Source organism: Hordeum vulgare, chromosome 5H (genome assembly GCF_904849725.1).
Source record: "Hordeum vulgare subsp. vulgare chromosome 5H, MorexV3_pseudomolecules_assembly, whole genome shotgun sequence".
Classification (NCBI taxonomy): Eukaryota; Viridiplantae; Streptophyta; class Magnoliopsida; order Poales; family Poaceae; genus Hordeum; species Hordeum vulgare.
Genome location: NC_058522.1, coordinates 225,059,358 through 225,072,678, shown reverse-complemented (window position 1 = coordinate 225,072,678; position 13,321 = coordinate 225,059,358).

Below are 13,321 nucleotides of genomic sequence, written 5' to 3'. Positions count from 1 at the left end.
ATTATGAAATCTGGCAGATGGATGTCAAAACGGCGTTCCTTAACGGTTTCCTTAAGGAAGAGTTGTATATGATACAACCCGAAGGTTTTGTCGATCCTAAGAATGCTAACAAGGTGTGCAAGCTCCAGCGATCCATTTATGGACTGGTGCAAGCATCTCGGAGTTGGAACAAATGCTTTGATGAGGTGATCAAAGCATTTGGGTTTATACAAGTGGTTGGAGAATCTTGTATTTACAAGAAAGTGAGTGGGAGCTCTGTGGCATTTCTAATATTATATGTGGATGACATATTACTGATTGGAAACAACGTAGAGTTTTTAGAGAGCATAAAGGATTACTTGAATAAAAGTTTCTCTATGAAGGACCTAGGAGAAGCTGCTTACATTCTAGGCATTAAGATCTATAGGGATAGATCAAAACACCTGATAGGACTTTCACAAAGCACATACCTTGATAAAGTTTTGAAGAGGTTCAAAATGGAACAGTCCAAGAAAGGGTTCTTGCCAGTTCTACAAGGTACGAGATTGAGTAAGACTCAGTGCCCAGCAACTGATGAAGATAGAGAGCATATGCGCTCCGTCCCCTATGCTTCAGCCATAGGTTCTATCATGTATGCGATGCTGTGCACTAGACCGGATGTTAGCCTGGCCATAAGTATGGCAGGTAGGTTCCAGAGTAATCCAGGAGTGGATCACTGGACAACGGTCGAGAATATCCTGAAGTACCTGAAAAGGACTAAGGAGATGTTTCTCGTGTATGGAGGTGACGAAGAGCTCGCCGTAAAAGGTTACGTCGATGCAAGCTTTGACACAGATCCAGATAACTCTAAGTCGCAAACCGGATATGTATTTATTCTTAATGGGGGTGCAGTAAGCTGGTGCAGTTCCAAGCAAAGCGTCGTAGCAGATTCTACATGTGAAGCGGAGTACATGGCCGCCTCGGAGGCGGCTAAGGAGGGTGTCTGGATGAAGCAGTTCATGACGGATCTTGGAGTGGTGCCAAGCGCACTGAATCCAATAACCTTGTTCTGTGACAACACTGGTGCCATTGCCTTAGCAAAGGAACCACGGTTTCACAAGAAGACCAGACACATCAAACGACGCTTCAACCTCATCCGCGACTACGTCGAGGGAGAGGACGTGAATATATGCAAAGTGCACACAGATCTGAATGTAGCGGACCCGCTGACTAAACCTCTTCCACGGCCAAAACATGATCAACACCAGAACTGTATGGGTGTTAGATTTATTACAATGTAATTCACATGGTGATGTGAGGGCTAGATTATTGACTCTAGTGCAAGTGGGAGACTGTTGGAATTATGCCCTAGAGGCAATAATAAATATAGTTTTTATTATAATTCTTGTATCAAGATAATCGTTTATTATCCATGCTATAATTGTATTGAATGAAGACTCATTTACATGTGTGGACACATAGACAAAACACCGTCCCTAGCAAGCCTCTAGTTGGCTAGCTAGTTGATCAAAGATAGTCAGTGTCTTCTGATTATGAACAAGGTGTTGTTGCTTGATAACTGGATCACGTCATTAGGAGAATCACGTGATGGACTAGACCCAAACTAATAGACATAGCATGTTGATCGTGTCATTTTGTTGCTACTGTTTTCTGCGTGTCAAGTATTTATTCCTATGACCATGAGATCATATAACTCACTGACACCGGAGGAATGCTTTGTGTGTATCAAACGTCGCAACGTAACTGGGTGACTATAAAGATGCTCTACAGGTATCTCCGAAGGTGTTAGTTGAGTTAGTATGGATCAAGACTGGGATTTGTCACTCCGAGTGAACGGAGAGGTATCTCGGGGCCCACTCGGTAATACAACATCACACACAAGCCTTGCAAGCAATGTAACTTAGTGTAAGTTGCGGGATCTTGTATTACGGAACGAGTAAAGAGACTTGCCGGTAAACGAGATTGAAATAGGTATACGGATACTGACGATCGAATCTCGGGCAAGTAACATACCGAAGGACAAAGGGAATGACATACGGGATTATATGAATCCTTGGCACTGAGGTTGAAACGATAAGATCTTCGTAGAATATGTAGGATCCAATATGGGCATCCAGGTCCCCCTATTGGATATTGACCGAGGAGTCTCTCGGGTCATGTCTACATAGTTCTCGAACCCGCAGGGTCTGCACACTTAAGGTTCGACGTTGTTTTCTGCGTATTTGAGTTATATGGTTGGTTACCGAATGTTGTTCGGAGTCCTGGATGAGATCACGGACGTCACGAGGGTTTCCGAAATAGCCCGGAAACGAAGATTGATATATAGGATGACCTCATTTGATTACCGAAAGTTTTTCGGAGTTACCGGGAATGTACCGGGAATGACGAATGGGTTCCGGGAGTTCACCGGGGGGGGGAAACCCACCCCGGGGAAGCCCATAGGCCTTGAGGGTGGAACACCAGCCCGTAGTGGGCTGGTGGGATAGCCCAAAAGGGCTCTATGCGCCAAGAAGAGAAAATCAAGAGAAAAGAAAAAAAAGGAGGAGGTGGGAAGGAAGGGGGACTCCCTCCCACCAAACCAAGTCCAACTCGGTTTGGGGGGGGAGTCCTCCCCCCTTGGACTCGGCCGACCCCCTTGGGGCTCCTTGAGCCCCAAGGCAAGGTCCCCCCTCTCCCACCTATATATACGGAGGTTTTAGGGCTGATTTGAGACGACTTTTCCACGGCAGCCCGACCACATACCTCCACGGTTTTTCCTCTAGATCGCGTTTCTGCGGAGCTCGGGCAGAGCCCTGCTGAGACAAGGTCATCACCAACCTCCGGAGCGCCGTCACACTGCCGGAGAACTCTTCTACCTCTCCGTCTCTCTTGCTGGATCAAGAAGGCCGAGATCATCGTTGAGCTGTACATGTGTTGAACGCGGAGGTGCCGTCCGTTCGGTACTAGATTGTGGGACTGATCGCGGGATTGTTCACGGGGCGGATCGACGGACGTGAGGACCTTCCACTACATCAACTGCGTTCACTAACGCTTCTGCTGTATGATCTACAAGGGTACGTAGATCACTCATCCCCTCTCGTAGATGGACATCACCATGATAGGTCTTCGTGCGCGTAGGAAAATTTTTGTTTCCCATGCGACGTTCCCCAACAACTTCTAGAAAGTTAGAGGCTCAAAAGTAATGGGTTGTACGCCAAGACAAGTTGACCGTTTACTCATCAGCATCTACTTACTAATCATTGACGTCAGCTGTGCTTCCGTGGCAATGGCTCCAGAAAAGGGTTGATCCTGCAATCTCTTGCGTTACCTAGACGAATGCTTATAACAACTAACCTTCTCCTGCAACGGCACCAGAAGAATGCTGATAGCACTCACCGGCAATGAAACTGGAAGAATGTTGTTGATGGCCCACCAGCGCGTGGGTTCACAGCAGTTTTCGAGGGTAGAGTATTCCACCCAAATTTGTAGATCACCAAAAGGAGGTGAGAGTATACTCTCAAGTATTAGCAGCTGAATTTGACGGATCCAACCACACCTGAAAGATTAGTATCTGCAAGCACAATAGTAACAACAAAGTAGTATGATAACAATGGTGTTAGAAACGATCTGTTGACGGCAAACTATTCGTAACGATTGTATCAATGGCGCTTCCGTTGCCGCGTTGACGGAATTTGTCAATTCCCGTCAACGGTCACGCGAATCAACATTGTAACAGGTAGTAGCAGTGTAACGAGCAATAGAAGTGGCAAGGAACAGCAGTAGTGACATCAGTAGAAGTAGCAACAGTAGCAAGCGACAGTAGTAGCAACAGTAGTAGCAGCAGCAGAGCAAGACAAGTAACATCAGTAGCAACAGTAGTAGCAGCAGGAGAGCAAGACAAGTAACAGCAGTAGTAGGACAAACTCGTAGGCAATGGGTCGGTGATTTGTTTGGATGATATTCATCATGCAACAACTATAACACGGAGAGATAAGTGGCTAGCTCCCGTTCGTCAATGTGATGTAGGCCTGCATTCCGTGTGTCGTCATACGTGCTTAGGGAAAAGAACTTGCATGACATCTATTTTCCATCCCTCCCGTGGCAGCGGGGTCCAAAAGAAAACTACGGGATATTAAGGTTCTCCTTTTAATAAAGAACCAGACCAACGCATTAGCACTTGGTGAACACATGAACTCCTCAAACTATGATCATCACCGGGAGTGGTTCTGGTTATTCTCACTCCGGGGTTGCCAGATCATAACACATAGTAGGTAACTACAACTTGCAAGATCTGATCTAAAACACACATATATTCGTGACTACATAATAATTTCAGATCTGAAATCATGGCACTCGGGCCCTAGTGACAAGCATTAAGCATGGCAAAGTAGTAGCAACATCAAATCTCAGAACATTGTGGATACTAGGTATCAATCCCCATCAAAACTACTCATCACCGCCGAGCGAGCCTACGAATAAATTACTCACGAACGGCGAAGGGCTTCATGGAATTGGAGAGGGAAGAAGGTTGATGATGACGATGGCGACGATTTCCCCTCTTCGGAGCCCAAGACGGACTCCAGATCTGCCCTCTAGATGAAGAACAGGTGGTGGCGGCGCCTCCGTACCGAAAACGCGACGAAAACGCGACGAGAACTTCTCTTTTTGTTTTTTCCGAGACGAAAGACAACTTATAGAGCTGGAGTTGGGGGCGGCAGGTGCCTGTGGGCCCCACAAGCCTGCCCACCACCACCAGGGGGGGCGGTGGCGGAGCAGGGGCTTGTGGCCCACTGGCCCACCCCCTGAGGTGGAGCTTGGCGCATATATTATTGGTATTTTCCAAAACTGCTCCCCGTAAATTTTCAGGACGTTTGGAGAACTTTGATTTCTGCACAAAAATAACACTAAGGCAATTCTGCTGAAAACAGCGTCAGTCCAGGTTAGTTCCATTCAAATCATGCAAATTATAGTCCAAAACAAGGGCAAAAGAGTTTGGAAAAGTAGATACGTTGGAGACGTATCAACTCCCCCAAGCTTAAAACCTTGCTTGTCCTCAAGCAACTAAGTTGACAAACTGAGAGAGAAAGAAAAACTTTGACAAACTCTGTTTGATCTTGTAATTGCAACTATGTCTAACGCATAACCAGAGTTTCAGCAAGATCACAAGTTAACCACATAAGCAAATGACACAAAGGTCTCACAGTAAACTAATATCAATGGCATAATCAGCTAACGAGCAAATAATAATGAGTTTCGAATACCAACACTTCAATCAAAGCAAGCATGAAGCAATATGAATAGGTGGTATCTCGCTAGCTCTTTCTGAGACTGCAAAACATAAATGCAGAGCACTTTCAAAGATCAAGGGCTGACTAAACATTGTAATTCATAGCAACGAAGATCCAGTCATAGTCATACTCAATATCAATCAAAAGCAAAGCATAAAAATGACAGAGGTGCTCTCTAATTGGTGCTTATATAAGAGGAGGATGACTCGACAGGAAAATAAATATACAGGCCCTTCGCAGAGGGAAGCATTGATTTGCAGAGGTGCGAGAGCTCAAGCTTTGAAAACAGAGATAATAATTTTGGGTGGCATGCTTTCATTGTCAATGCAATGACCAAGAGTTCTCAATATCTTCCATGCTACTCATGCTATAGGCTGTTCCCAAATAGAAAAGTAAAGTTTTAAATCCCCCACCACCAATCAATCAAACTCCACGGCTAGCCCAATCCTCGGGTACCGTCCATAGTAACATCAATCTGGGGGAGTCTTGTTTTACAGTTATGTTTTCGATTTAAGCATGGAACTGGGCATCCCAAATATCGGCCCCTTTCTCATGAAGGACTGTGAATAAACACATGTCGAGGATAACACTCCTAGCATGGAAGGTACAAATAGCCCTCTGTCACCACATGAGCGGTTCGGGCATGCAAAACAGATTTTTTTCTTGAAGGTTTAGAGAATGGCACATGCAAATTTACTTGCAATGGCAGGTAGATACCGCAAATAGGTAGCTATGGTGGACTCTCATGGAAAAACTTTTGGGTTTATGGAAGTGGATGCACAAGCAGCATTCCCGCTTAGTACAAGTGAAGGCTAGCAAAAGACTGGGAAGCGACCAACTAGAGAACGATGACAGTCATCAAGATGCAATGAGTTTGACTAACATTAAATGCAAGCATGAAGAGGATATAAATCACCATGAACACGAACATCATAGAGGCTATGTTGATTTTTGTTTCAACTACATGCATGAACATGCACCAAGTCAAGCCACTTGAAACATTCAAAGGAGAATACCATCCTATCATACTACATCACAGTCATCTCAAAATCTATGTTGGCATTCAAGACAAACCATTATAAGCTCTCAGCTAAATAAGCATGGCATCAGAAACTATGATCTCTAAGTTGTCATTGCAAGCATGGTTCCCTTACAACAGAGCTAAATCTGGGTCGACAAGCTAGTCATATTTACAAAAACAAAATAGATAGAGTTCATATCAGCTTTTCAGTCTCAGTCACTTCATCATATATCATCATTGTTGCCTTTCATTTGCACGATCGAACAGTGTGAACAATAGTAAGCGCATTGGACTAAGCTGAATCTGCAGGCAAACACAAAGGAGAAGACAAAATAATATGGCTCTTTGAAAGCTAAACAGGTAAGCATGCAAGAACCAATAAGCATTGTAACCAATATCTTCTACCTTGACCCAAAGAAAAAGAAAACTATTTACACGGGAAAGCTCCCAACAAGCAAAAGAAGAAAGAAAAAAATCTTTTTGGGTTTTCTCAAAAGGACACAAAACAAGAAAACGAAAAGAAACTAGCATGGATAATACAGTGGCAAAGTGTAAACACCGGCTAACAAAGTGAAAGCATAAGCATGAATGTAAAGTTGGTGAGAACACGTACTCCCCCAAGCTTAGGCTTTTGGCCTAGCTTGGTCTACTCCCATGGTGGGTCCTAGCGATACCCAAAGTCATAATGGATATTATACGGGAGGGCTGCAGCTACAGCCTCAATAGCTGCCTCACGAAGTCGAGCAGCCGTCGCCTCCCTCTCATACTCCTTTGCCTCTCCTATGGTTATGTAGTATCATCGTTTTACCGAGTAATTTCCCAAAATGGTTTGGAGAATGGTGCTTTGAGCAAGGAGATCAAAAATCACACCCAAATGAGCAAGAACATGGGTTTGAGCCGCGAAACAATTTTTTTCTGGAGGTGGAAGAAGAGGCTGGGAGCTGGAATGAGTGGAGGGGATGCCTGTGGGCCCCACAAGCTTGCACCCCGCCACCAGGGGGTAGGTGGCGGTGGGGGGGGCTTGTGGCCCACTGGTCAGGCCCCTCACCAGCTCTCAGGCCCAAAAAAATTCAAAAATTCCAGAAAAAATCTTACTAAATTTTCTGGACCATCGGAGAACTTTTATTTTCGAGGTATTTTTCTCTGGGACGCTAAAACAGAAAACAGGAAAAGCTAAACTAATTCTATCATTTTTCTTCTAAGCAACAGAAAAGGAAAACTCAAAACAAAGGTCTGTGACTCTTTGATTCATCCGTCTCATGGTCATCGAAAGAAATCCGTCAATGGGATTGATCAAGTCCTTATGACAAAACCTTCTCGAATTGCAAGAGAGAACGGAGAATTTTCGAATAGCCACTAAGTCACCTCAATGGGGATATGGATCTCCCCAACAAGCAAATCATACTTCATCTTGACACGAGGAATAGGGCATTCAAAGCTCCAAATGAGAATCGATGAAGTCTTTTCGATAGCATTGATGCAATGTACTTGATATTATTTCTTCGGAGAATGCACTGTGTGCTCATTACCGTTGACATGGAAAGTGACATTGCCTTTGTTGCAATCTATAACAGCCCCTGCAGTGTTTTAAAAGGGTCTTCTGAGGATGATAGCCATGGCATCGTCCTCGGGAATATCCAAGATAACAAAGTCTGTTAAGATAGTGGTATTAGCAACCACAACAGGCACATCCTCGCAAATGCCGATAGGGAAAGCAGTTGATTTGTCGGCCATTTGCAGAGAAATTTCAGTGGTTGTCAACTTATCCAACTCAAGTCTACGATAAAGAGAGAGCACCATAATACTAACACCTGCTCCAAGGTCACATAAGGCAGTTCTTACATAGTTTCCTTTAATGGAGCAAGGTATAGTGGGCACTCCGGGATCACCAAGTTTCTTAGGAGTTCCACCTTTGAAAGTGTAATTGGCAAGCATGGTGGAGATCTCAAGATCTGGTATCATCCGTTTATTAGTCCCGATATCTTTCATGTACTTGGCATATGGAGACATCTTGAGCATATCAGTTAACCGCATCTGCAGAAAGACGGGTCTTATCATCTCAACGAAGCGCTCAAAATCCTCATCATCCTTTTTCTTGGATGGCTTAGGAGGAAAGGGCATAGGTCTCTGAACCCATGGCTCTCTTTCTTTACCATGATTCCTAGCAGTTAAGTTATTCTTGTCGTATCTCTTAGGTTGTGGATTATCAGGATTAACCGTAGGTTCAATCTCCACATTCTCGTCATGGCTAGGTTGAGCATTATTATGAACATCAATGTCCACATTGTCACCAGGTTCATGTTCATCACCTGATTGTGTTTCTGCATCAGAAGCAGAAATATCATTAGGTTCTTCAGGTGTGATAGTATTTTGTGAACTGGCGTGCATGTTTCTATCATCCTTCTTCTTCTCCTTAGGATGACTAGGTGTATCAGCATTGATTCCTTGAGAATCTTGATCAACTCTCTTAGGATGACCTTCAGGATACAAAGGTTCCTGAGTCTTTTTGCCTCCTCTAGTAATGACTCTGACAGAGTTGTCATTTAATTCATTGAGCAGGTCATTCTAAGCTTTAAGTACTTGTTCTACCTAAGTAGTAATCATAGAGGCATGTTTACTCGGAAGCTTCAGAGCATTGACATTTCTGTCTACACAAGCACTTAAATGGCTAAGCATACGAGCACTTTGTTCCAAATGTCTGCTAACATAATCATTGAAACTCTGTTGTTTGGCAACAAAGTTGTCAAATTCATCAAAGCATAGGCTAGCAGGTTTATCAAAAGGAATATCACTCTGATCAAACCTACGCGTAGAATTCACTTCTACTACCTGTATCGGGTTATCGACACCATGGATCTCTTCGATAGGTGGTAGATTTTTGACATCTTCAAATATAATGCCTTTCTCTTGCATAAATTTCTTGGCTTCTTGCATATCTTCGGCACTGAGGAATAGAATACCTCTTTTCTTAGGAGTTGGCTTAGGAGGTGGTTCGGGAATAGTCCAAGCATTATCGTTGATCACGAGGTTATTCAGCAGGGTCTCAGCTTGTTCTACAGTTCGTTCCCTAAAAACAGAACCGGCACAACTATCCAGGTAGTCTCTAGAGGCATCGATAAGTCCGTTATAGAGGATATCAAGTATCTCGTTCTTCTTGAGAGGGTGATCAGGCAAAGCGTTCTGTAGCTCGACGAGCCTCCCCCAAGCTTGTGGAAGATTCTCTTCTTGGAGTTGAGAAAAGTTGTATATTTCCTGCAAGGCAGCTTGCTTCTTATGGGCAGGGAAATATTTCTCACAGAAGTAATAGACCATCTCCTGGGGACTACGCACACATCAAGGAGCAAGAGAGGTGAACCAGGCTTTAGCGTCATCCTTTAGAGAGAAAGGAAACAACTTAAGGATATAGTAGTGGCGGATCTTCTCCTCATTAGTGAAAAGGTTGGCTATTTCGGATAGTTTGGCAAGATGGGCTATGACCGTCTCAGACTCATAACCGTGAAAAGGATCAGATTTGACTAGAGAGATTATCTCAGGGTCGACAGAGAATTCATAATCCTTATCGGTGAGAAAGATAGGCGAAGTGGCAAACTTCGGATCATTTTTCATCCTAACTTCCTGAGATTTTTCCTTCCACTTGAGAATTAATTTCTCAGCGTCATAGGAATCCTTACACGCGAGAAAATCCTCAGCTATCTCTCCCTCCATAACATAACCCTCAGGTATATCAGGCAATTCATATCTAGGAGAGCTAGGTCTAACAGGAGCAAAAGCAGGTTCTATCTCAATAGCATCGGCAATTTCAGAAGCATCACGAGCATTGGCAGTAACTCTAGCAATATGAGCATCAAGGAACACTCCTAGTGGAACAGGCAAAGAAGCATCTCTAGCAGTATCAAGCATAGCATCATCAGGCAAAATAGCATCTCTAGCATCATGAGGCAAAGCAGTATCAAGCATAGCATCTCTAGCAGTATCAGGCATAGCATCTCTAGCAGTAGTATCAAGCATAGCATCATCAGGCATAGTATCCAGCATAGCATCATCAAGCACAGGCGTTGTCGTGGTTTTGTCACGGCAGATGTCCTCGTGAAAGGACTTAATACTGGAGCCATTGCACCTTGGTGGCGACTTAAAGGGGTTAAGCGGGAGAGACACGGCGATTTACCCAGGTTCGGCCCCTCATGAGGAGGTAATAGCATACGTCCTGCTTTTGTGTGTATTGATGTGGATTCGAGTACAAGGGGGGCGTAATTCTCCAAACCTAGCACTCGATGGTTTCTAACCTCCCCTCTCGTCCCCTGGGACTCGCCTTTATATATAGGTCAAATCCCCTAGGGTTTACAAGGATACTTTCCTTCCTACGGATCGTGACCCCGGCGGTCTCTAAGTCGCTATCTTCCGAAGCTTGGAGACTTTCCACGATTCACAAACCGTCATATGACCTTGATTTGACCAGGACAACGCCCAAATACCTGCTCGGATGAATCGCCTAATGATTAACCCGGCCCAACTAGGGTGGGTCAGTCACTGGTAATATCCCCAACATTAGGCCCCAAATTGACTTGAACTTCTTTTTCATGCCAATACATCTGCTTAGTTGAAGGCGATTTATTCCTCATTTTCCTTCATATGTCAGAAATTGTAACCCGCCATCGAGCACTGAAAATTCTTTAGTTCGCCAAACCATTTCTTGTTGACCTCTTTTTATTCCTCGATTTTCGGGAAGATTGACACAACCCCAACGGATCTTAGCACATCGTTATCCCGAAGTCTTCGGCGCGCATTTATAGCGAATCTTTTTATTCCCTGGCGGTTCCCGCTCACGGCGCCTCGATTCCAGCGCCGGCTCTGATAAATAGACAGGGGGGACAGGACCGGTGCTCCCCACCTACCCGTCTCGTCAATCTCTTCCCCATCACTACATCGAGAAAACCTCATCGCCTTCCGAGGACTTCGGCGCCGCCATCCTTCCCACCTTCACGCGAGAGGCTTTGGCGCCGTCCCTAGGCCTTCGCCGCCGTCCAGCTTCGCACCGCGGCCAATCTGTCCGCCGCCGTCGAGCACTACATCGTCGCCGACCATCTTGCCCTCTGCTACGAACTCCGCCGCCGCCGAAGACCTCGTCGCCCGACGAAAACTTCGTGCTTCTCCAACAACCTTCGTCGTTGTCGGCCCTCTTCGTCTTAGAGAATCAGGTTAGGCCTTTGCCCCCTTTTTAGGAAAAGATCCAATCCCTGCTCAGAATTCCGGCCATTGCCATGTTCCTGCCATTGCTAAGTTCTTGATATTCCTCGTGAGCAGACGTCGCATACCCTGAACCGATTAACACGAACATTGATGAGATATCCAATGCCCTTGAATACCTTTATTTATCCATCTTTACTTGTGGATCTTTTAGTATAGTGTTCCATCAAATGAGGGGCGTCGTCTTGCCCTCGTAAGAAATGGCCGCATCCAGTCGTTTTTCTCAGGTTTTTCTTACCTGCCTGATAGATCCACCATTTACCTACTGTTTGCGGAAAGCTGTTTGTAGTCTTCACACTTTGACATTTCGAGCGAACATCCCCATCATCTCTAGAGCGCAGCTCTTGTAAATAGCCACACCCCGTAAGTCGCCATAATAAACCGACTCGGCCCTTTGACATGGCGAGTCAAGTCCTTCCCTTAGTCCGTGGACAAAGTACTTGGCGATTTAAATGAACTTATTTCATCCCTTACAGTAGATGTTCGAGGCATGTAAGTTCACACCTTACCTCTTTGTAGCATGGGCGCCGTCTTCAAAAGTGACTGGCTTCCTACTAAGGTTGACGATACCATATTGGTTGATTACGTGAAAACGGGCAACCTGGATCCCCAGAATGTTATCGGCTGGCGCACCGGGTTTGGTGAGGATCTTCCTAACCCCAGGGAAGGAGAAATAGTCGTCTTTGTTGAACACCTGGAGCGAGGTTTTAAGCCGCCAGGATCGAAGTTTCTTAAAGACGCCATGGCTTTCATGAACGTCCGCCTCCAGGATTTGGGACCCAATTCCATAAGCAACTTATGCCAATTCCATGTTTTATGTGAAGCTTATCTGCGGATTGAGCCCTCTGTTCCTCTATTCTGGCACTTTTTTCATCTGAATCGCCAAACGGAATTCCACAACGGTCCCAGCCTGGAACTCGGCGGTGTCAATGTCCAACGCCGCAGGGATAGCCCGTTTCCCTCACTCGCCATGCCCAGCCATCCCAAAGGTTGGGGCGAGTCTTGGTTCTACTGTCAAGAGACTTCTCCCGCTGGCGAAAACAAACTTCTGGGCTACCGGCCAACTCGCCTTCCAACAAACTTCAAGCTCCCAGACAAACTCACCGAGGAAGAAGAATCGGAGTTCATCCCAGTACTGTCCGAATTAAGGTCCTTGATGAATAATGGCCTTACCGGAGTTGACCTAATCCGCTGCTGGGTCGAATGGCGTATCCTCCCTCTGAGTCGTCGGGACGGTCTGATGTGCGAATTTGATGGCACCCTAGATCATCCTCAATGTTATTTTCGTACGGCTTTAAGAGAAAAGGACATTGTCACCATTATCAAGAAACTGAGTGGCGAGCCTGCGGGAAAATGCGGCCAAATCGGCCTCAAGCCTTTCTGCAAAATTAACCCGGCGCCCAAGGTGAACAAATCTAACCCGCCTTTGGTTTTACTCCTTATGCGTCATTTGTATTGTGTTTTTGTAACATATACTATTTCAGAAAGGCGATAAGTTCTAGTCCAGAAAACCCAAAAGGCCAGCCATGAAAAATGTTAAGCCGCCCTCAAAGAAAACCAAGGGTAAGGACAAAGCTGTTGTGGCTGAGCCATCCGAAGTCGATGGATCTCAAGTCGGCGATGCACTTTCGGAGGTAAAAATTCATCCTCTTTTCACTCGCCATCCACTACTGTTAATCTTTGTATTTACGTCTTTCTGTTTCTTTGTAATAGAACGAAGACAACGAAAGCCAGGAGGACTCTGTTGAGGCAATTTATGTTTCCTCCGATTCATCTCCTTCTCCACCTAAGCCGGCCAGGCGAGTTTGTG